Source organism: Erythrolamprus reginae, chromosome 2, assembly GCF_031021105.1.
Source record: "Erythrolamprus reginae isolate rEryReg1 chromosome 2, rEryReg1.hap1, whole genome shotgun sequence".
Lineage (NCBI taxonomy): Eukaryota > Metazoa > Chordata > Lepidosauria > Squamata > Dipsadidae > Erythrolamprus > Erythrolamprus reginae.
This window is the reverse complement of record NC_091951.1, coordinates 322,315,735-322,339,604: the sequence shown is the minus strand read 5'-3', so window position 1 is coordinate 322,339,604 and position 23,870 is coordinate 322,315,735. Positions and strand designations below refer to the sequence as shown.

Sequence of the window (23,870 nt, the reverse complement as noted above, 5' to 3'; positions counted from 1 at the left end):
GCACGCATGCGTAGATGGTATTTTTGACTTCCGGGTTGAAAAATAGCGAAGTACCCTGTTCGCAATGGTTGGGGACGCAATAAACGGGGGATCACTGTACTTTTATTTCTTCTTGGAAACTGCTTCTGGATTTTGTATTTGAGGTGGGAAAAAATGAAACTTTTGAGTTTTACAGATTATAGGTTTATAGTACAACTAGTTTATACCATTATGTAAAAGTAAAAAGTTGAGGTTTGATGTTATTATCTGATTCTGCTGAAACAAAGGAGGTCAGAAGTCAATATCTGTTCTTTCTTTTTTTTTCTTCACTTTTTCCTCCCCTATTTTTTCTATTTTATTTTTTCTATTTTAAACTAATAAACACAAATTGTGTGTTTCAATGCATAAAAGATTAGACTAAAAATAAGTTATTTTATTGCAAGAGAATCCACTTGAATAAAAATAATATGACTTGATTCACAATATAAAATAAACACATTGATTTTGGGCTTGCATGCATTAATCGCTTTTCCATTGATTCCTATGGAAAACATTGTTTTGTCTTACAAACCTTTTATCTTACAAACCTGGAACCAATTAGGTTCGTAAGACAAGGTATCACTGTATTAGGATATAATTAGGAATTGAGAAAATTCAGTCGACAGAAGTACGGTTAGTCACTCGGCACACAGGGTGAGGCCATTAGAAGACAAAGTGCAGAAATGACTTCATGACCAGAACAAGCCTGGTACCAACAGGGCATACACGCCCTTATGTCCTGCTGCAGGAAGGTCATAGAACGGGACGGAGATTATGTGGAGAAATAGGGAGTGTAGAAGAAACATCATTCTTTCTTGTGCGTAAGTTTCATTGTGTTCAATAAATAATTGTTGAAGAAAAAAAATGTGGTGCATTGCTTTCTGGGCAACTCTCGTACATACAAAGACACAGAGATTAGTTAATTGATTCCTTTCAGTGGAACAACACTATAGTCCTGGCAATTTTTTTTATCCTATTTGGAAGAAGAAAAGTCTGGTTTCTATTACTATGAATATGATAAATACCCAAGCCACTTTTTTACAAAATAACTTTAGGAACTCCTAGTTTTCATACACTTTAAGTGGAGCACAAAAGTCAAGTCACTTTTATGTTTTCACATAACAACTCATGCCAAAGTAGATCTTACTTTCTGTTACCAACCTCAGAACAAAATAGGCACATAATGAAGCTGTTTTTGAAATCTTACCCACCTTGATGTACAATGCCATTTTTACATTCACTGTCTTGCTTTCACATTTGCTATACATCATGCAAGAAATACAATTTCTGTCATTTCAAGGAGATGTGAAGTATAACTTACCTAGAAATAAAGAAGAAAATATTTCAGTATTATAAATATTACATATACTGTACATCTTACATATTACACTAAACATATATTTCATCTCCCCACCATATAATAATGATATGTTTTTTTTCTAAACAGTTTAGAAAGCATCAGATGCAATTGTAACATCCTTGTTCTGTTACTGGCAGGGCCCAGTTGTATTGGTTTCAAAAAGAAAACAAGTGCCAAAGGAGGTAATTTTCTGCTGTAACATCACATGATAATTTGGATGGCTGTTTAGCATTCATTTGTGGGTTAGCATGGGTTAGCATTATATAGAATGCTGGTGGTATATAGAATGCTGGTGAGACCACATTTGGAATAGTGTACTGTGTTCAGTTCTGGAGACCTCACCTACAAAAAGATATTGACAAAATTGAACGGGTCCAAAGACGGGCTACAAGAAGGGCGGAAGGTCTTAAGCATAAAACGTATCAGGAAAGACTTAATGAACTCAATCTGTATAGTCTGGAGGACAGAAGGAAAAAGGGGGACATGATCGAAACATTTAAATATATTTAAGGATTAAATAAGGTCCAGGAGGGAAGTGTTTTTAATAGGGAAGTGAACACAAGAACAAGGGGACACAATCTGAAGTTAGTTGGGGGAAAGATCAAAAGCAACATGAGAAAATATTATTTTACTGAAAGAGTAGTAGATCCTTGGAACAAACTTCCAGAAGACGTGGTAGATAAATCCACAGTAACTGAATTTAAACATGCATGGGATACATATATCCATTGTAAGATAAAATACAGGAAATAGTATAAGGGCAGACTAGATGGACCATGAGGTCTTTTTTTGCCGTCAGACTTCTATGTTTCTATGGGTTTTACTGCTGTCCAATCAGACGCTTTCTGTACATTGCGCCACCATGCTTGGGATAACCAGTCAGCATGGCTAACACAGAAGACCTGGTTTACTCACTTCCAGAAAGAGGTCGATGGCAAGGATTAAATGCTCCCGGTTCAGTAGTGCCTGTGACTTTGTTTATTTATTTGTTGGATTTATTTGCCACCCCTCTCCACGGACTCGGGGCAGCTCACAACATATAAAAAAGAAACAATAGAGTACAGCAACCTAACTCCAATTAATTTAAAACTAAATAAACTAATCTAAAATCCCCAATTGTATTAAAAATCAATTATACCCACTCGGACAACCACACATAGCCAGCCAGAGGGCTAAGGTCTAATTGCCCCAAGCCTGGCGGGATAAATGAACTCTTATCTTCCTTTTTGCAAATGGGTTGGGCTGGTCACTTAAAGTAGGGGGGACAGGGAGGGTGGGAGAGAAGGAGAGAGAGAGAGAGATAAAGATGTCCAAATATCACTCTGCTAATTTTAATCCCTTTCAACTCTGTTCTTCTGAATAAATTCAGCAGGGGGTTGGACTAAAAGACCTCCAATATTCCTTCCAATTCTGTTATTCTGAGCCATAAAAAATTGAGCAGGGGGGTTCACTACAAGACCTGTGTCTCTCCTCCTTTTTATCATCAGCAAAAATGTCACACACACACACACACACACACACACACACACACATAAACTTTCATCACTGTTTATCAACAAGAAAAATAAATGCAAATATTGAAAACTCACAAGATCCATCACCCTGACATCCCCTACATTCCACTGAAAATGTTACCTAGCCTGGTAACGAAATGCTCATAAACCAACCCACAAGTTCAGAGAATGAACCTCCACCTTCATCCTACACCTCAGCCAGACTTATTCACCACCATCTCATATTGAAAACTGTTCAAAAGTAGCAACTTTCATCAGAAACTTTTACCTTGTATACCAACTTGATCATCATATAATTATGCATTCTTTAAGATCAGTCACATATTCATTATATGCATGCATAAATTGACACTGAGTTCAGAATTATTTGATTCATCATTAAACACAGAAAATTTATACCACTACAACGAGAGATGCTATCTGGAATCTATTAGGAAGCATTCTAGCAAGCTGGATTAAACTTAATTTTCTCCTGCAATTATTCATAGAAGGAAAAGGCTTGAATAATACAAAGAAGCAGGAAAAACAACTTTGAAAGAAAGAAGCTATAAATTTGTATCTCAAAGTAGCAGTATAATCCTTTTCTTTCATGGGTGAGACATTGAATTAAATGTTCCAGGCTTGAAACCCAGAGAAGACAGCCTCCAAAATATGTTTCAGTCTATAAATGCTCTCTACATGATCGTCAGATCGTCCAGAAAGCAACTGCGAGAGCAATCATGGGCTTCCCTAGGTATGCCCATGTCACACCAACACTCCGCAGTCTGCATTGGCTGCTGATCAGTTTCTGGTCACAATTCAAAGTGTTGGTTATGACCTATAAAGCCCTTCATGGCATCGGACTAGAATATATCTGGGACCTCTTTCTGCCTCATGAATCCCAGCGACCAGTTAGGTCCCACAGAGTTGGCCTTCTCCAGGTCCCGTCGACTAAAGAATGTCATCTGGCGGGATCCAGGGGAAGAGCCTTCTCTGTGGCGGCCCCAACCCTCTGGAACCAACTCCCGCCAGAGATTAGGATTGCCCCCATCCTCCTTGCCATTCATAAACTCCTCAAAATCCACTTCTGCCGACAGGCATGGGGGAATTGAGACATCTCCCCCTGGCCTATATAGTTTATGCATGGTATGTTTGTGTGTATGACTTGCTTTTTAAATAAGGGTTTTTTAGAGATTTTTAAATATTATATTTGTTGTACATTGTTTTTATTATTGTTGTGAGCCACCCCGAGTCTACGGAGAGGGACGGCATACAAATCAAATCAAATCAAATCAAATAAATAAATAAATAAATAAACAAATAAAAAATAAATAAATAAGTAAGTAAGTAAGTAAGTAAGTAAGTAAGTAAGTAAGTAAATAAATAAATAAATAAATAAGATTCTTTTCATTAAAGACAATAAACCTAAGCAGTTAAAATCTAATACTAAAATCATTTCAATACTTTGTTCCAATTTAATGGACCACTGACCTCAGCAAATGGAACTTCAAAATGAAGGGGCCATAAGATACAAGAAGGAGTATGTACATATGTGCATATACATATACACAACAGGAACAAAGATGATTAAGAAGAGCAACTAAAATTATTAAATGCCTGGAGACGAAAACATATGAAAGAACGGTTATAGGATTTGGGTTTGGCTAGTGTAGAGAAAAGAAGGACAGGAGGCGGAGGGACAGGGGACTGGAATATCAGTATTTGAGAGGTAGCCACAAAGAGGAGGGGTAAAGTTATTTTTCAGAGCAACAGAGGATAGGACAAGAAACAATGGATGAAAACTAATCATGGAGATGTTAGATTAAAAAAATACAAAAAAGCCCGGAACTTTTTCTATTGGGAATAGCACGAGAGAAGCTAGAAAAAAGTCAATTATACTTGATATTACACATAACTACAGCCAGGAGGATAACTTTTACACAAGCATGGAAAAATGATAACATACCGAAAGAAGTAGAGGTAATTGGAAAAAATAACAGCCTGCACTGAAATGGATAAATTAACATATGAACTTAAAAATAAAGAAGGTTCAGACTATTATAAATGCTGGGATAGATTTTATTGCTGGATGGAAAAATGGAAAAGTTCAAAATAGGTAGTTAAAAGAAATGATGTGATGATTAAGGAGAAAGAAATAGAAGCTTAAATATCAGGGGGAAAGAATAAAGGGAGAAAGAGAGAAAAATCTACAGTATTTGAAAAGATGTATAGAAACTGCAAATGATTGTTAATATTAGCAATGAATAGCGTTAATGAATATTATGAGAAATGTAAACTGACTTGTCATGTAACATCCACTGTTTTAAATATTTTTTTGTTTGTCATATGTATTTGTAAATAAATATTTTCTAAAAAAAAGAAAGAAAGAAAACTAAGCAAGGAGAAAAGCAAACTGGAATTAAGGAAAAACGTACAGTGAGAACTATTAACCAGTCGAACAGCTTTCCACCAGAAGTTGTGAGTGCTTCATCACTAGAGCACACAGAGTTGGCCTCCTCCAGGTCCCGTCAGCTAAACAATGTAGGTTGGCGGGACCACGGGGAAGGGCCTTCTCTGTTGCCGCCTGAACTTTGTGGAATCAACTCCTCCCCGAAGTCCATACGGCGTCCACCCTGCTGGCCTTTCGTAAGGCCACAAAGACCTGGCTATGCCGGCAGGCCTCAGGGCCCTAGATCAATCCACTAGCTTGTCCATATATGTGAATTTGGTATGAATGATTAGTATGTGTTGTTGAATCGTTATTTAAATTTTAATTAGGATTTTAGTAATTGCTCGTTTCGTCTTTGACTTCTTTTTATTATTATCATTGTCATGTATATTGTTGTGAGCCACCCTAAGTCCTTCGGGATTGGGCGGCACAGACGTCAAAATAAATAAATGAATGAATGAACGAACGAACAAACAAACGAACAAACGAACGAACGAACGAACGAACGAACGAACGAACAAACAAACAAACAAACAAACAAACAAACAAACAAACAAACAAACAAACAAGAGACTGGACAGCCACTTGTCTGAAATGGTATAGGGCAGTGATGTCAAACCTATGGCACGGGTGCCACAGGTGGCACGCAGAGCCATATCTGCTGGCACGCAAGCCGTTGCCCTAGCTCAGCTCCAATGTGCATGTGTGTGCCAGCCAGTTGACTTTTGGCTCAGACAGAGGCTCTGGGCGGGCATTTTTGGCTTCCAGTGTGCCTCCAGGGGGATGGGGAGGGAGTTTTTGTCATGCTGTATATTGACAGCCCCTCAGAGACATTTAGGAATGAAAGAGTTAACTATGTGTGCCTTATTAGATCCTCCTATTATGATGTAATATCCTGCCAACTCGCTTCCTTCTTCTTCACTCCTTTCCTTTCTTCTTCTCTTCTAATCCTCCATCATGTAAGACATATTTGTTATGTTGTCCCTCGAGACATTGTTTTATTTTGTTTATTTCTGTTTTTAAAAATAAATATATCTTGTTTGAAACAAATGACTAAGGCTTTTATCCATCGACTCCGCGGGGTTAAGGTCCTAACAGACTTTAATCACTCACAAACTGCGACAGTTTTTACCCTACCCTGGCTCCAGGGAAGCCTTAGGAACCTGTGGTGGGTGAAACACAAGCCAGTAGGGCCCCACCAGAAGTTGGGAAACAGGCCATTTCCACAGCCTCCAGAGGGCCTCCGGGAAGTGAGGGAAGCTGTTTTCGCCCTCCCAGGCATTGAATTATTGATGTGGGCACTCGCGAATGCGCAATAGCGCACACACATGCTCTTTCGGCGCCCGAGGAAAAAAAGGTTTGCCATCATTGGTATAGGGTCTCCTACTTGAGCACGGGGTTGGACTAGAAGACCTTGAAGGTCCCTTCCAGTTCTATTCTGACTGATATCTGATGCCTGTCAAGTGAACACTCTCTTCTAAGACTTCAAAGGACCAGAAGGCATGAAAAAGCAGTTGAGGCTGCTAAAACATCAATCAAGGCCTACTCAATAGCGGAGACCATTTATTTCTCTGCTTTGAATTGTTTTAAATCTGCTTTTAATGGTCCTGTTGCTGCCTGGCTGCTGTTGAGTCTGTACTTAGCAACCAAGGTATCTGTCATCAGATACTTTTTCAGAGATCTGAGGGTTTTCTGTTTTATTAGCTGCTGCCTTGCTGTCTGCTTGGCCTTGTAGAGATGGCCCTGTGATTTACTGCCACCTGCTGTGAGACAGACAGACAGGCCTGCCTGGACTAAATTAAGCTTTCATTCTGGAAGGCATGCAACACAGAAGGGGCATTGGTCTTAGCTGATGCGCCTCTTCTCATCAGTGGAGCCAGCATTCAGGATAGGTTGTCCTCACCTACTCAAAATGCTCTGTCCTACACAATGGCGAAAAGAATCAGAACACCAAATACAAGCTGAATAGACAAGACCTTGCAGACAACCCTCATTCTGTAAAAGACTTTGGAATACCAAATGACCTAAGTGCCAAATTACATTTATCTGATTATTCATATTACCACTGCAGCAAGACTAGCTTTGGCCCAAATGTGTAAAAAAGAAGAAATCCCACAAGAAGAGTTAGTATTACAAAAAATAACTCAATGCGCAGAAATGTCTAAATTGACCTTCAAAATCAAAGACAAAGAAGACTCACAATTTTATGATTGTTGGAATTTACTCTACCACTGGTTAGAAAATAGAAAAAATTCTAGTTAAGTTTGAAGTTTTATTGGATTTATATGCCGCCCCCTCCGAAAACTCGGGGCGGCTAACAACAATCATGAACAATATACAATAAAATCCAATACTAAAAGCAAATTAAAACCCCTTAATATATAAAAACCAAACATACATACAAACATACCATGTATACAGTTGTAACAGCCTAGGGGGAGAAGAAGTCTTAATTCCCCCATGCCTGGCGACAGAGGTGGGTTTTAAGTAGCTTACGAAAGGCAGGGAGGGTGGGGGCAATTCTAATCTCTGGGGGGAGTTGGTTCCAGAGGGCCGGGGCCACCACAGAGAAGGCTCTTCCCCTGGGTCCCGCCAAGTGGCATTGTTTAGTTGACGGGACCCGGAGAAGACCCATTCTGTGGGACCTAACTGGCCGCTGGGATTCGTGCGGCAGAAGGCGGTCCCTGGCGTACACTACGAACACTTAAATATGTAAAACAAAAAGTTATACCTGATGAAAGCTAACAGAGCAAATAAGATAAAGTTATGAATTATTAAGTTAGACTATCATCTGATTTCTATGTTACTTATATATTTTGCTTCTATTTTCTTTTCTGTGTTATCTAAAAGAGACAAATTGATCTTTGACAATAACTATTACTGGGCTAAAGAAACTTTTCATAGTTTCGGAAGAATATAGATCCATCTTGTACTCGCCTATATTTTAATATGTATTTTTGATGTATTGTTTTTTGTATTACTTCTTTTTTCTTTTCTTTTTTTCCCTTTTTCTGTATTATAATTGTAAATAAAACTTTAAAAAAAATTAAAAAAAACTTTCTCCAGATCAATCCTTGAATACAGCTCATCTGTCTGGTACCCACACCACATTTTGGACATACATTAGAAAGTGTCCAGAGATACTTTATGAGAAGAGCCTTCCACTCCTCTACTCACAACAGAATATCTTATGCAACCAGACTTGGAATACTAGGCTTAGAAAGCTTAGAACTACGTCACTTTCGACACGAACTAAGCATCGCTCATAAAATCATCTGCTACAACGTCCTTCCTGTCAATGACTATTCAGCTTCAACCACAATACATGAGCACACAACAGATGCAAAACTCTGGGTAAACCGTTCTAAACTCAATTGCAGAAAATACGACTTCAGCAACAGAGTGGTCAATGACTGGACTACACTACCTGACTCTGTGGCTTCTTATCCAAACCCCCACAACTTTAACCTTAGATTGTCTACGGTTGACTTCACCCCATTCCTAAGAGGTCTGTAGGGCATGCATAAGTGCACCACCATGCCTACCGCCTCCCTTTATTTGTATCCATCTCATGTATTCATAAGCATGTTTACATTTATATCTATTATCTGATATATGTCTGCCAAAATAAATAAATTAAACAAATAAATAAAATAGAACTGAGTCTTTGCTTAATGCCTCCAAAGCAGGATAATTTGGGCCAGATCATTTGCACCTCAAGTGACACTGTGCATATTTATACATTATTAAATGTAAATACGGTACATCACTGAGGAAGAAGAGTAAACAGAATAAAATGCAGAAAATAAAATACGTACAATTATATTGCCGATAGCCATCATTAAAAGAAAACCAACTTTGCCAGGGGCAGGCTGGCAATTTTAAGCTAACTGTCATATGTCAATTATGTTACAATCAGGAGAAAAACTGGATACATATAAATATAGAAAGGTTCTACAAGACAAAAGAGCAGCAGGTAGAGTGCAGTACTGCAGGCCGCTAAGCTGACTGTATATCTGTAGGTCAGCAGGTCAGATCTCATCATTGGCACAAGGTTGACTCAGCCTTCCATCCTTCCGAGGTGGGTAAAATGAGGACCCGGATTGTGGGGGCAATATGCTGGCTCTGTTAAAAAGTGCTATTGCTAACATGTTGTAAGCCACCCTGAGCCTAAGGAGAAGGGCGGCATAAAAAAATTCGAATTAAGTAAGTAAGTAAGTAAATAAATAAATAAATAAATAAATTTTTTAAAAAGTGGATAATTGGTAAATCTGCTGATGGAAATAAGAAAACGTAAAGGAACAACGAAAGTATGTTGTTCTTGGGAATACGGGTAGCCCTCGACTTACAACAGTTCACTTAGTGACCATTCAAAGTTGCAATGGCACTGAAAAAAGTGGCTTATGATCTTTTTTCACATTTATGACCATTGTAGCATTCCAATGGTCACGTGATCCACATTTATGATGAATGCACTATCCCAGGGTCATATGATTCCTTTTTATGACTTTCTGACAAATGAAGTTAATGGGGAAGCCAAATTCACTTAACAATCGGGTTACTAAATTAACAGCTGCAGTGATTCACTTAACAGCTGTGGCAATAAAAGTGATCAAATGGGGAATAAAATTCACTTAGCAAATGTCTCGCTTAGCAACAGAAATTTGGGGCTCGATTGTGGTCGTAAGTCAAGGATTATTCAACTACATTTGCATTATGATTGCAAAACTAATTTAGACACTAAAATGCGCCACCAAAAACTGAAGTGAAGTTCTACTTTGCTTTTTCTGCACGAATGAGAACATGATAACAGCTATGAATTTAGTATTACATGCTAATAAGTTTTTTTTGTAATGTTCTGAATAGTCTGGAGAATATAAAAGGCTCTTCCTAGAAGTTACCTCTTGTGAGAGAGAGATTAACTGTGGCCCTGGAAATTGCTTGTACTTTCAGAGAATGCTTGAAACATTAATTTTAGAAATGTTGCGTACAATCCCTTTCTTATCTTCCCTCTACAGGGTTTGAGGACTTAACCAATCTAAGAACGGTAATTTTAAAAAATGAAAAAGTGGTTAGGAGAAAAAGATGTCCTACTTTTTTGTCCACTCTCTCCTTGTAAAGCTGCTTTATCTCAAATGCTGACAAGCTTTTCACCACAACACATACAAGGTTTGTAAAAGCTTTCCCACAGGACTGTAGCCATAATGCGTTACCTGCATGTGACATATCATTCTGGTTCAGATGTAGTGGAAAACCTTCACTTCCCATTATGAGAAAAGGGCTTTGGGGGATTCAGGCTTACATCCTCTTTCTCTTTTCTGTGGATTTCTTTCTTTGTTATAAAGATGATGTGATAGAAAGAGTGTACTGTATTTTGAAATAAGTACAACACTCCTTTTAGTAGTAGGAAAGTGGTGTAATTTCTAATTGTGATTAGAAAATAAAAATCAGACTTGATTTTGGTTGGCTGAATTTGGCTGCCTGAAGCTGAGCCCTCCACCATATATCCAAAGCTGGGTATATATTGCAAAAGGTCCGGCGATTTTGGTGTATCAGGCAGGAAAGCCCAGATTCATTTCTTATAATGCAGTCCTATAATTATAATATATTCAATAACAATTTTGAGCCAGTTTCCTCAGTTCACTTCATTAATAGGTATAGCACCAGCAATCTTTTATATAAATCATGATTTAATCCCGATTTTTTAAAATTGTATTGTCGTAAAGCACACCAGAAATATCAGAGTAGAAAACAGTCTAAGAGTGAAAACAATTGAAAACACAGATGCTTGTCCGTTTGTCCATCCGTCCACCCATCCATCCATCTATCCACCCATCCATCCATCCGTCCACCCATCCATCCATCCATCCACCCATCCATCCATCCATCCATCCATCCAAGCAACCGTGGAAAGCCAGCTGCTTCCAAAATAATAGTTGATACTAACTTTATGCAGGTTTTTAGGCTGGAGGGGCCATTCACTATTATCTCAGACAGTAAAATATGATCAGTCACTTCACTACAAGACAATATGCTATATAAATGTGATTACTAAATGCAAATAAATAAATAAGTCATCCCTGAGTTCATTGCTCAGCTGAGCTATTTTGCTGCACAAATCCCAGCGACCGGTTAGGTCCCACAGAGTTGGCCTTCTCCGGGTCCCGTTGACTAAACAATGTCGTTTGGCAGGACCCAGGAGAAGAGCCTTCTCTGTGGTGGCCCCGACCCTCTGGAACCAGCTCTCCCCGGAGATCAGAACTGCCCCCACCCTCTTTGCCTTTCATAAAGTTCTTAAGACCCATCTTTGCCGTCAGGCATGGGGAACTGAGACATCTCCCCCGGGGCTTTACAGTTTATACATGGTATGTTTGTGTGTATGCTTGCTTTTAATAATGGGGTTTTTAGTGTTTTTTAAATTATTAGATTTGTTCTTACATTGTCTTTGTTATTGTTGTGAGCCGCCCTGACTCTACGGAGAGGGGCGGCATACAAATCTAATAAATAATAATAATAATAATAATAATAATAATAATAATAATAATAATAATAATAATAATTTTGCAAGCAAATGCATAATTTGATTTTGTAGGGCCATACTGTAACACAAGATCTTGGAACATCTTGAATAAATGGTTAATCTTCTCTATTATCTTCATTCTATTTGTATCTTGCAAAATCATAAAGAACTCTCAGTAGTTATTGTCCAACTCATCATTGTTGTAACTATTAATTTCAATACAGAAAACAAAGCAAAATTCACAGTATATATTGAAATTTGCAGATATAATAATTATTTTTTCCTTTTAAATAAAGCCAGTAATATTCTGCCTTTCTACAGGATGACTTCTCCTGGACGGTAATCAACAATGCATCAAGTATATCTTTAAAAAGAAGAAAAGAGTGTTTTACATGTGACTATAAATTTGCCCTGATACTAAACAATTAAAAATGTATTCTCATTGTCAGAAGAACGCAAAAGGAAACAGTCTCCAGAGTTCCCTCCAGCGTTCCCAGAGCTCTGACGTCAATTTATATCATGTTGATAAAAGAGGATGTCAGCTGTTTGATTCTCTTGCACTCTGGAAGGAATATTTTTCTTTTGAAGAATAGCTCTGCCCTAAATTCCACAAGAGGAACTTCAAAACACTGACAAGAAGGGATATTTAATATACAGCTGAATCTAGGTTCCTCCATCTTCTACAGCAGTGTGCAAACATTATTCTGTAATGTCCTTTTAACACTTTAATTTTCAGTTCAGATGTAAAAAAAAACAACCTTTAAGCCTCAGATGAGGCTACTTGAACAACAGGATAAGCCAGAAAATAGAAACGGATGCTTTCCAAATGATTGCAAAGATTAGAGGTTCCAGAACCTCTGGAAGGCACGATTTCGGGTGTTATTTTTTAAAATAAAATTTAAAAATTATTCATTTAATTTTTAAAACAATGGTATTTTTCTGTCAGCTTAAGCTTCCATATATCCTTTTCTGTGTTTACTATAACACACCTTATTCTTAAGAATACGTGTTAATAGATTATTTTCCTCTGTATTTCTGTCAACTAATATCTTCTGTTTTCATAGCATAATCCTGTGTATGTTTATTTGCACGTAAGATTTACAGGAGTAGATTTATACCTAGTAACAATATTTAGACTGTTATTTAAAAAAAACTATCTATCTACAGTATCTATCCCTTCCTTTTTACTTATCAGCAAAAATGTGTTTGTGTGTGGGTTTTTTGTGTGTGTGTATAAAAGAAAGCAATTTATCATAATATTACCAAATTTTCTTTGCAGCAAGATAGATTGTGCATAAAGTAGCACCCAATACCATTCTCAGATTTGTTTCAGATTGTGAAACCACAATTTGGTTTAATAAATGACGAGACAGATGCCACCTCTGACTGTTCCACGGCAACTGTTGCCAAGGAAACTATGTTTTCCTCTTCTCTTCTTTGGCCTTCCTGATTTACTTTTCACTATCTCAGCATCCTTTTCAGCTTAGGGAAAACAGGAATTAACAATGAGAAAGATTTCCATGGTTTCTGACAGACAGCGAAAAACCAATGCCTTCAAATGCATGCAATAAATAAGCATCAGAACAGTCCAATATTGCAAGAAATAACACAGTCTTGTCACCAGGCAGCTCACAATCATTTGTCTCTCTTGATTGTATTATGTGCCAAGTAAGGCACCCTTAAAACTCAACGGGACATCACGGATTACTGAAAAATGTTAAGGATGTCAGTACATGGAATAATAATGGCTATCGTAGGAAGATCTATGTATACATTTTACTTGATAGTGTTATGTCTCAGTTTTACTCCATACAATGCGTCTTCCAAACTTTCTTGAAATTGTTGAGATTAGGTAGCACACATGATTATATAATTATGATCGAAACATTTAAATATGTTAAAGGGTTAAATAAGGTTCAGGAGGGAAGTGTTTTTAATAGTATCTCCGGGACCGCCTTCTGCCGCACGAATCCCAGCGACCGGTTAGGTCCCACAGAGTGGGCCTTCTCCGGGTCCTGTTGACTAAACAATGTCGTCTGGCGGGTCCCAGGGGAAGAGCCTTCTCTGTGGTGGCTCCGACCCTCTGGAACCAGCTCCCCCAGAGATCAGGATTGCCCCCACCCTTCTTGCCTTTCAGAAACTCCTTAAAACCCACCTCTGCCGTCAGGCATGGGGGAATTGAAACATCTCCCCCTTGCCCATGTAGTTTCTGTGTATGATTCCATTGTGTGCTTGTTTTTAATATATTGGGTTTTTTTTTTAAAGCTAAAACTGTAATTTAGATTGCTAAATATTAGATTTGTTACTATGTATTGTTTTTTACCATCGTTGTGAGCCGCCCTGAGTCTGCGGAGAGGGGTGGCATATAAATCAAATAAATCTAATCTAATCTAATCTAGTAAAGTGAACACAAGAACAATCTGAGGTTAGTTGGGGAAAGATCAGAAACAACATGAGAAAATGTTATTTTACCAAAAGAGTAGTAGATGCTTGGAACAAACTTCCCGCAGACGTGGTTGGTAAATCCACAGTAACTGAATTTAAGCATGCCTGGGATAAACACATATCCATCCTAAGATAAAATACAGGAAATAGTATAAGGGCAGACTAGATGGACCAGGAGGTCTTTTTCTGCCGTCAATCTTCTATGTTTCTGTTTTATTATGGCTAATTGCACAGTCAGATAGATGTTTAGATCAGATTTGGCATTTTTATTCCCACATCAAGTCCTTCCAAAGGGCTTAGGATCACCAGATATTGTTGTCTAACAATACTGAATTAAAGATATCATCACAGGGTGTTATTATGGTTCGTCAGAGTCAGCCAGATGTTTAGACTGAATGTTTACCCATCTACTGGTTTTTTCCAAGGACCTAGAATACACATGTGTTGATGAAGGTATCATCACAGGATGTAAATGTCCCAACTCTTTTGCAAATTAACGGATGGTGATTCTGTCAATGCTGATGGTATTTTATTATTGTCATCATTGTTGCCTGTCCAATAACTGGGCTGAAAGAAAATGAATGACCTAGCACAGTGATGGTGAACCTGTGGCACGTGGAGGCGTCGCCCTATGTCAGCTCCAGAGTGCATGTATACGCTGCCCAGTTGGGTTTTTTTACCTTCTTTTTTGGCCATTGTCGCTCTCCCCAGGCTTCAGGGAGGCGTGGGGATGGCGAAAAACATCCCAACAGGTCAACTGGAAGTCCGCTTCTGAAACTCCCATTTGGCCCATTGGGATGTTTGGAATGTATATTTCAATGGTCATGCATGGGGGGAGGTAGTGCGCAATGTAACTCTCCAGCATACCACACAGATGTTCAAAGTTTTCTTTTCTTTACAAATGATTTCATGAGATTTTCTATTTCCATACGATATATCCAGTGATGGGCTACCAAAAGTTTTACTACCACACTGTGGGCGTGGCTTATGCATTTTGTTTCATCATCCTTCAGTGCAAATTGGGTGCTCTAGGGCAGTGTTTCCCAACCTTGGCAACTTGAAGATATCTGGACTTCAACTCCCAGAATTCCCCAGCCAGCATAAAGTAAGCTAGCAAATGCAATGCATTCGCTGGCTGGGGAATTCTTGGAGTTGAAGTCCAAAAACCTTCAAGTTGCCAAGGTTGGGAAACACTGCTCTAGGGTGGAACCCCAAATTTTGCTACCGGAACTGCGTTCCTGACCGTTCCCGTAGGAGCCCATCACTGCATATCTCTCTCTCTCCTCTCTCTCTCTCTCTCTCTCTCTCTCTCTCTCTCTCTCTCTCTCTCTCTCTCTCTCTCTCTGTGTTTGGATATATATATACACAGAACGAGAGAAAGAGAGAGAGAACATTTGAGAGTAGGCATCCATACATAGAAAAGGTAATCATCCCATCTCATCTTATCTTATATATAAGTGTTAATGTAGGTTGTCACATTGGCTGATCTCTGATTTATTTGAAAACAAAAAAAATGTTGAGTCAGATTGGGCACATACAAGTATTGGCTATTATTAATTTAATACATTTATATGCAGCTCATCTTATGGTATTATGACACAAGTGCAACCAAACAATCTCAGGACTGTTTTACATGAATCCTTGCTGCTTCCAAGTTAAATTATTTCTAAATATTTCATGCTCGGATCGTTATTAGAAATGTGACCAGATAAATCTTTAAATAATCCTGTGGGTCCCCATTACTACCTGTCTTATATCATTGTTCTCATTACCACCTAGAAACATGCTTTATGCTTCTTCTCTTGTGATGGATTGGCTAATAAGGCACAAGTCTATGAAGCATAGCAAGATAATGCTTAGCATTAATCATAGTGGCGTGCTTAGGACCAAGGTATTCAAGGGCGTTCTAGGACTTCTCTTGTTTTCCATTTTGCCAAGAAAGATGCATTTCAGGAACTTTGATGTACTATATAGAGGATATTTTATTCTATTTTATTCTATTTATTTTATTTTTATTTTATTTTAATAGAGAGGGTTGCAAAGCTGAAGCCTTCAAATTACCAAAATTAGTTTAATTTCATCGCCAAATAATGCCCATATTTTTTAATATTTCCAGGTATGCAATGTGATATACAGTAATACCTCATGATACGAACTTAATTGGTGCAAGGAGGAGGTTCGTAAGACGAAAGGTTCGTAAGACGAAACATTGTTTCCCATAGGAAACAATGTAAAGTCAATTAATCCGTGCAACCAAAAAAAACCCCGCAAAAAAAGGCTTTCGGCGACTGCTGGGAAGCCGTGCGGCTGTTTTAAAAGGTGACAGCCGGCCTGGGGGGCTTCCCAGCACCCCCCCGAACCCGGTTTCAGGGTTTGGGGGGGTGCTGGCAAGCCCCCCAGGCCGGCTGCGACCTTTTAAAACACCCGCGCCGCTTCCCAGCTGTCTCCTGAAGCCGAACACTAAAGCCGAACTTCCGCGTTCGGCTTTGGGAGACAGCTGGGAAGCGGCGCAGCTGTTTTAAAAGGTCGCAGCCGGCCTGGGGGGCTTCCCAGCAACCTCCCGAACCGAACCCGGGGTTCAGCAAAATGTTGCCTCTTCTTACGAACTTTGTTCGAGTTACGAACCGGCGTTCGGGAGGCTTCTGGGAAGCCCCGCCGCCCGGCTGTCACCTTTTAAAACAGCCGCGCGGCTTCCCAGCAGTCTCCGAACGCCGGTTCGTAACTCGAAAAAAGTTCGTAAGAAGAGGCAAAATTTTTCTGAACCCCGGGTTCGTATCACGAGTTGTTCGTAAGACGAGGGGTTCGTATCTTGAGGTACCACTGTATTATATTTATCAGTTATTATCCTAATACTAATGTTGGAGAACCAAGATGGTAATTTTTTTTCACCCAGTTCAATAGTAAAACTAGGAGGTTTTCAGACAGAAACATACCGTAAGATAGTTCCTAGAGAAATACTAGAAAACCTGTTAGAATAAAGTAAGCTAGCAAATGCAATCAATAGAAACTCAAAGCTTCTTTATAGCAGAACCAGGTTTGTTCAAAGACAGTATCTCTTCCTTCTGCCTACAAGTCATAGCATGCTGCAAGCTACCCTGTTTTGAGCATAAGGAGTAAACGACACCTGTGCACAATTATTTAAACATCCTGAAACCAGATAAGACAATTAATAAAATGAGATAGTTGAACACAATCCCAGCCATAGAAAAAGGACTGATTTCAGAACTGTTCATTGTGCAGATAGGAGAAGCACTTAAATCCTTATTTCAGTATAAACAAAACATTTAATATGTAGTAGATGCTGGAATTATCTCATCAAGGTTGCATTAGCTTTCCACAATAAGCCTACTTATTAGAAGCTTTGTGTCCTTAAATGCCTGCTCCCATCTGTACTGTTGAAAGACAACCAGGCCTCAGGTCTTTGCTCCTAACTATGCCTGATGACATCTCAAATGTTGGTAAAGGCATTGACCTACCCCCGTGATTCTCAAACAGTGGGGTGGCCCCCTCCTCAAGGGGGGGACAGAACAATGCCACGGTGGGGGATGACCTCAGGGAATGTGCTTTTTTTGCTGCAGGAAGTAGGGAGGTTTTGCACTGAACAATAGCATATAGCACAGAGTAATAATAATAATAACAACAACAACAACAACAATTTATTAGATTTGTATGCCGCCCCTCTCCGAAGACTCGGGGCGGCTCACAACAATAATAAAAAACAATATTATAGCGAAACAAATCTAATATTAAAAAGGAAGTATATAAAACCCTATCATATTTAAAAACCAAACAACACATACATACCAAACATAAAATATAAAGAGCCTGGGGAAAAGGTGTCTCAACTCCCCCATGCCTGGCGGTATAGATGGGTCTTGAGTAGTTTACGAAAGACAAAGAGGGTGGGGGCAGTTCTAATCTCCAGGGGGAGTTGATTTCAGAGGGCCGGGGCCGCAACAGAGAAGGCTCTTCCCCTGGGGCCCGCCAAATGACATTGTTTAGTCGATGGGACCCAGAGAAGGCCAACTCTGTGGGACCTTATCAGTCGCTGGGATTCATGCGGTAGTAGGAGACATGAACTGCAGATAACAAACCCTTAAGAGACACCATGGAAAAATATTTAACAGGGATGAAAAGAAAGGAGAAGAGAGACAGAGATGAGACAAACATAAGTCTCCTGAAAGCTAAGACAAGGAAATATGATGAAGCGTATGCAGTGCTTGGCTTCACTATGACTACTGTGGAAGACGAGGAAAGCGGCATGTTTACTGTGTTTAAAAATGTTGGCAGCGGACAGCATGAAGCCAAATAAATGAAGGCGTCACTTAAACACATTACACCCCAATCACGCTGATAAGCCGCTTGAGACTGTTTCAGTAAAAATGTGCTGAATATTGCAAACAATCATCCCAGTGGACAGTTCAGGGGGCACAAAATGTTTACTTCTTCCGAGGTTGGTGGGACATAACAAAAAATAATTGAAAGTACTGACCTACTCTAATATAAAGGAGTCAAGGTTAATGTACATTTTAACAACAGAAGCTTACTGAGTTTCTTTATGTCTGTGGTTATCAGCCATATCTATCACACATAATATTGGTGGAGCAAATGACCCTGTGTTTAATGGCACTGTACTATATATTACGTTTTAAAATCAAGATGGGGTTAAGTCTTGCTGGATCGTAAATAAGCAAATATGAAATAAATTAGAGTAAATAAACGGAATGAGTGTTATATCCACAAAGGGTTTTTAAAAAAAATATATTAAAGTGTTTTTAATAGGAAAGTGAACACAAGAACAAGGGGACACAATCTGAAGTTAGTTGGGGGAAAGATCAAAAGCAACATGAGAAAATATTATTTTACTGAAAGAGTAGTAGATCCTTGGAACAAACTTCCAGCAGATGTGGTAGATAAATCCACAGTAACTGAATTTAAACATGCCTTGGATAAACATATATCCATCCTAAGATAAAATACAGAAAATAGTATAAGGGCAGACTAGATGGACCATGAGGTCTTTTTCTGCCGTCAGACTTCTATGTTTCTATGTTTCTATTGTGTTCAATACCTGTCTCATTTTTGTTTTTCTGCCTGCTTTTTCAAAATATCATGTGGAAATAATAGCTATTAAACTGGATGGCAATCAGACTGTCTCTGAAGACCATTTGATGGGAAACTGGTTGGCTTCCTTGTGCCGTTGGTTGGTTACTGTGAGAACAGACTGCTGGATAAGATGGGCCAAAACTCATATCCAGCAAGGCATGCTTTTGTTTTTATTCTTTTACACCAGGAGTGTCAAACTCGATTTCATTGAGAGCCGTATCAGGGTTGTGTTTGACCTCCAGGGGTGTGGATGTTGCCAGCTTGATGTCACTAGTGTTGGGGGGAGTACCCGTGGAGACCCAAATGCTCCATCAGTGAAAACAGATTCCCGAGTCCATTTGCAGCTATTTATTTATTTGATTTTTAAAAAAATGCCGCCCTTCTCTTTCTGTCTTTCTTTCTTTCTTTCTTTCTTTCTTTCTTTCTTTCTTTCTTTCTTTCTTTCTTTCTTTCTTTATTCATTCATTCATTCATTCATTTTTTATGCCACCCTTCTCCTTAGACTCAGGGCGGCTTACAACATGTTAGCAATAGCACTTTTTAACAGAGCCAGCATATTGTCCCCACAATCCGGGTCCTTATTTTACCCACCTCGAAAGGATGGAAGGCTGAGTCAACCTTGAGCCGGTGATGAGATTTGAACTGCTGACCTACAGATCTACAGTCAGCTTCAGTGGCCTGCAGTACTGCACTCTAGCCACTGTGCCACCTTGGCTCATGACAGCCTCCTGCAACCCGCTGCCAGGAAAAAGGGAGCTCAAGAGGGCCATGCGGGCCAGTCCTTTACCGTCTCTCCAGGCCCAGATCTAAGCACCCTGCAGGCTGGATCCAGTCCCTGGGCCTTGAGTTTGACACCCCTATTCTATACTTATCTATCTTCCTGATACCAATTCATGTGATGGCTTTTCTAAGATTCCAGATAAAAATCCCCTTCACCTAAGGGAATCTTTTTTAATAAATAAGGGAATAAATTTAATAATTTATTTATATATGCTTTAAAAAATGTGAATACTACTACATTCTTATAAAAATCCAAGTGAACAAAACATTCAATCATATGACCAATTTAATCTCAAAACATACAACTATTCCCAGCAGTAAAAAGAACTATGCTGTTCCTCTTTGCATATAATTACATACATTCCGTGTCGGTCAATAAAAAAAGATAGCAACTTTAATTCAATCTTGCAAATATACAGGATACACCAAGTTCATCTCGCTTGGAGAAATGAAATTTATCAGCTTTGATTTCTTCAAAGTTCAAATATTTAAGGTCTTCAGTATTTACTGTCTCATTTATGAAAAGTATGCAAATGTTATTAAAAACTGGGTTATTTTTTTAAAAAAAGACTTGTCTTTATTCTTTCCCTAGCTGAGCATCATGTCTGTGTACTGTGCAATGATTTGCTTTTAAATTTCTCCTAAATTTAAGAAGCAAGTGTTGCACTGAATAGGAAGCTCTAAAGCAGTGGTTCTCAACCTTTCTAATGCTGTGACCCTGTAATCCAGTTCCTCATGTTGTGGTAACCCCCAACCATAAGTCTAGCGTCAATTCTCCCAACAGAGCTTTAAGCTGATTGGTAGGAAGGTCAGAGGGACACCCCCATTGTAAATGCCCGATTAGACGGATTGTAAAAGTATGTTCCAAGGTGCCAAAATAGAAACTTTAGTTCCTAATACCATGGGAAATTTGTCTTTTCCCATGATCTTAGGTGACTCCTGTGAAACGGTCGTTCGACCCCCAAAGGAGTCCCGACCCTCAGGTTGAAAGCTTCCTTGGGCAAATGAAAACAGCAGCAGCAGAAAAGTTCTTTAGATTCTGACCACTAAATATGATGAAGTAATACAAATCACCTGAATGTTTATATTCAAAGTAGAAACCTCTACTCTTCTTTTGTATTTTTGTAAAAAAGAAAAAAATTAAGAACCTCAGGCAGAAAACTCATTTGTTTCTCAATGTATAATAATGGCAGAAGGATGGTCAACACAATTACCACCAGCAAAAATATTAAGATTCAACATACAGTGGCAACAACCACAATTAGAAGACCTGAAAAACCACATTAGGTACATATTGATATGAAGAAAATCTATGTGGTTGCTAAGAGCCAAAAACTACTTGATGGCACATAATCAATGACAAAAGTTATAATTAATGACTATTCATGGGGATGATTACATTATGACCAAAAAAAGTTGCAAAAATAAACATTCACATAACATAATGGAACCAAACCGCTGAAGGTTTATTCACCTTATATTGTTTTGATACTAACTTCACTCAACAGTTTGCAACTGCTGTTTCACCTTTACTGACCTTGTCCTCATTCTCCTTCACTACCATTTAATCAAATGTTGTTGGTAAATCCATCATATCATTAAATCAGACACAACATCATAATGGCATCAACAAAATCAGTGATTCATCATAACCAACAGGGCTTAAATTGTAGTCAAGCACCTGTGGCTGCCGACATTGATGTCAAAACAGAAAAATTAAATTGTTGCTGAATGTATTCATTAGAATTAAAAGAAAACCTTCCAAAATAGAATTTCAGCCCCATTCTACTCAACACTGTTTTTTCGAAGGCTTTCCTTTTATTTCTCTTCAGAAGAGAGCAGTACCAATTTGCTAAGGAACAATTATCCCCAGTTCTTTTTTATCATGATGATCTTTTCAGTATATGTAATTGATCGACTTGTACTACATGGAAACATTCAATAGCAATTTCAGTGATTACAGTGTTTTCTGAAAGTGCATAAAACTGAACCTGGAATCTATTGCTTATATGTTTATAAACAGATTGATCACCCAGTTGTTTTTGTATTCTTTCCTTCTTTATTTCTAAGAGCTAGAACAAATAAAAGCCATAGTACATTTGGCCCAATTTTTTCCGTTTTCCTAAATGAATTAAATGAAACACATTTGATAGCCAAACTCTTTTCTTTTGTCACTCTCATTCATCAATCATGCCAGAATTTACCACCAATAACAAAGTGTTGTTTACACAAGTCAGTTTGTTTTTCTAACTTCAGCTATTAGAAGTTGTTGATGGATATGTAGCTCACAGGCGAGATAAGAGATACTTTTAGAGATGAGATTAACACATTAAGAGGGTCCATATTATTTGGAATAGTTTTCACTCATCAATTAAACTCCCAAACCTTTGGATGATAGTTTCCATAAATCACTGGCAACACAGCTATGCAAGATTTGATTTGATTTGATTTTATTGGATTTGTATGCCGCCCCTCTCCGTAGACTCGGGGCGGCTAACAACAGTAGTAAACAGCATATGACAATCCAATATAAACAGTTAAAAACCCTTATTGTAAAACTAAGCATACATACAGACATACCATGCATAAAATTGTAAAGGCCTAGGGGGGAAAGGTATATCAATTCCCCCATGCCTGGCGGCAGAGGTGGGTTTTAAGAAGCTTACGAAAGGGAGCAATTCTAATCTCTGGGGGGAGTTGGTTCCAGAGGGTCGGGGCCACCACAGAGAAGGCTCTTTCCCTGGGTCCCGCCAAGCGACATTGGGCATTCTGGAATGTGAGATTCAGCACACTGCAGAGCAAAAGGGTGTATAATGTTGAGTTTGCAGTTCTAGCGCATCTCTTTCTCTCTATTGCTCATGCTGATGCATTTTTAGCTGATACGAAACCCTGCATTGCTGACTTTATCTTATCCCAAACATCAGAACATGTAACTTCTTTTGTAGGGCAGCAATCAATGCAAGGGGAAGTTGGTAATGTCATCCAATGCAGAGGTGGGTTCCTCCTGGTTCAGACTGGTTCCATAGAACTGGTAGTAACTTAGTGGCCTGGGTCACAGCAGGGACCCAGGCCTAACACCACCACCCCAAACTGGTTCTTTGGGTGGTGCCATAGGTGTCACCATCTTGTTTTTAGCTTCTGCACATGTGCAGAAGCTTTTTTTTAAGCACTGGCCATGTGCCCCCATGGCACACCACTGAGCAAACTGGCAGCGGGAAAATCCACAACTCATCCCTGATCTAATGTTACTTAAACATGGCAAGGCCAAACCCATGTGCAATACACACACATTCATAAACTATCCCATCCAGTGATTTCTGACAGTCTCAAAATGGGGTGAACAGTGCAGTCAGGCAGTAGGGAAAGCAAGTAGGATGCTTGGCTGCATAGCTAGAGGTATAACAAGCAGGAAGAGGGAGATTATGATCCCGCTATATAGAATGCTGGTGAGACCACATTTGGAATACTGTGTTCAGTTCTGGAGACCTCACCTACAAAAAGATATTGACAAAATTGAACGGGTCCAAAGACGGGCTACAAGAATGGTGGAAGGTCTTAAGCATAAAACATATCAGGAAAGACTTAATGAACTCAATCTGTATAGTCTGGAGGACAGAAGGAAAAGGGGGGACATGATCGAAACATTTCAATATGTTAAAGGGTTAAATAAGGTCCAGGAGGGAAGTGTTTTTAATAGGA

General features: G+C 38.9%; 1 protein-coding gene across 6 annotated transcripts in view; it reads right to left on the bottom strand.

The window, feature by feature from the left end:
* The window catches only part of PDE4D (phosphodiesterase 4D), a 945,814-nt gene that overhangs the window by 320,749 nt on the left and 601,195 nt on the right, over positions 1-23,870 (bottom strand). The window contains exon 1 of one of the 6 annotated variants that reach the window (XM_070743329.1): positions 1,230-1,252. The exons of the other annotated variants lie outside the window; for them this stretch is intronic. The gene's annotated coding sequence lies outside the window, so the exon portion shown is untranslated. Of the gene's footprint in view, positions 1-1,229; positions 1,253-23,870 lie in introns of those variants that run through there. 6 annotated transcript variants of the gene reach the window in all.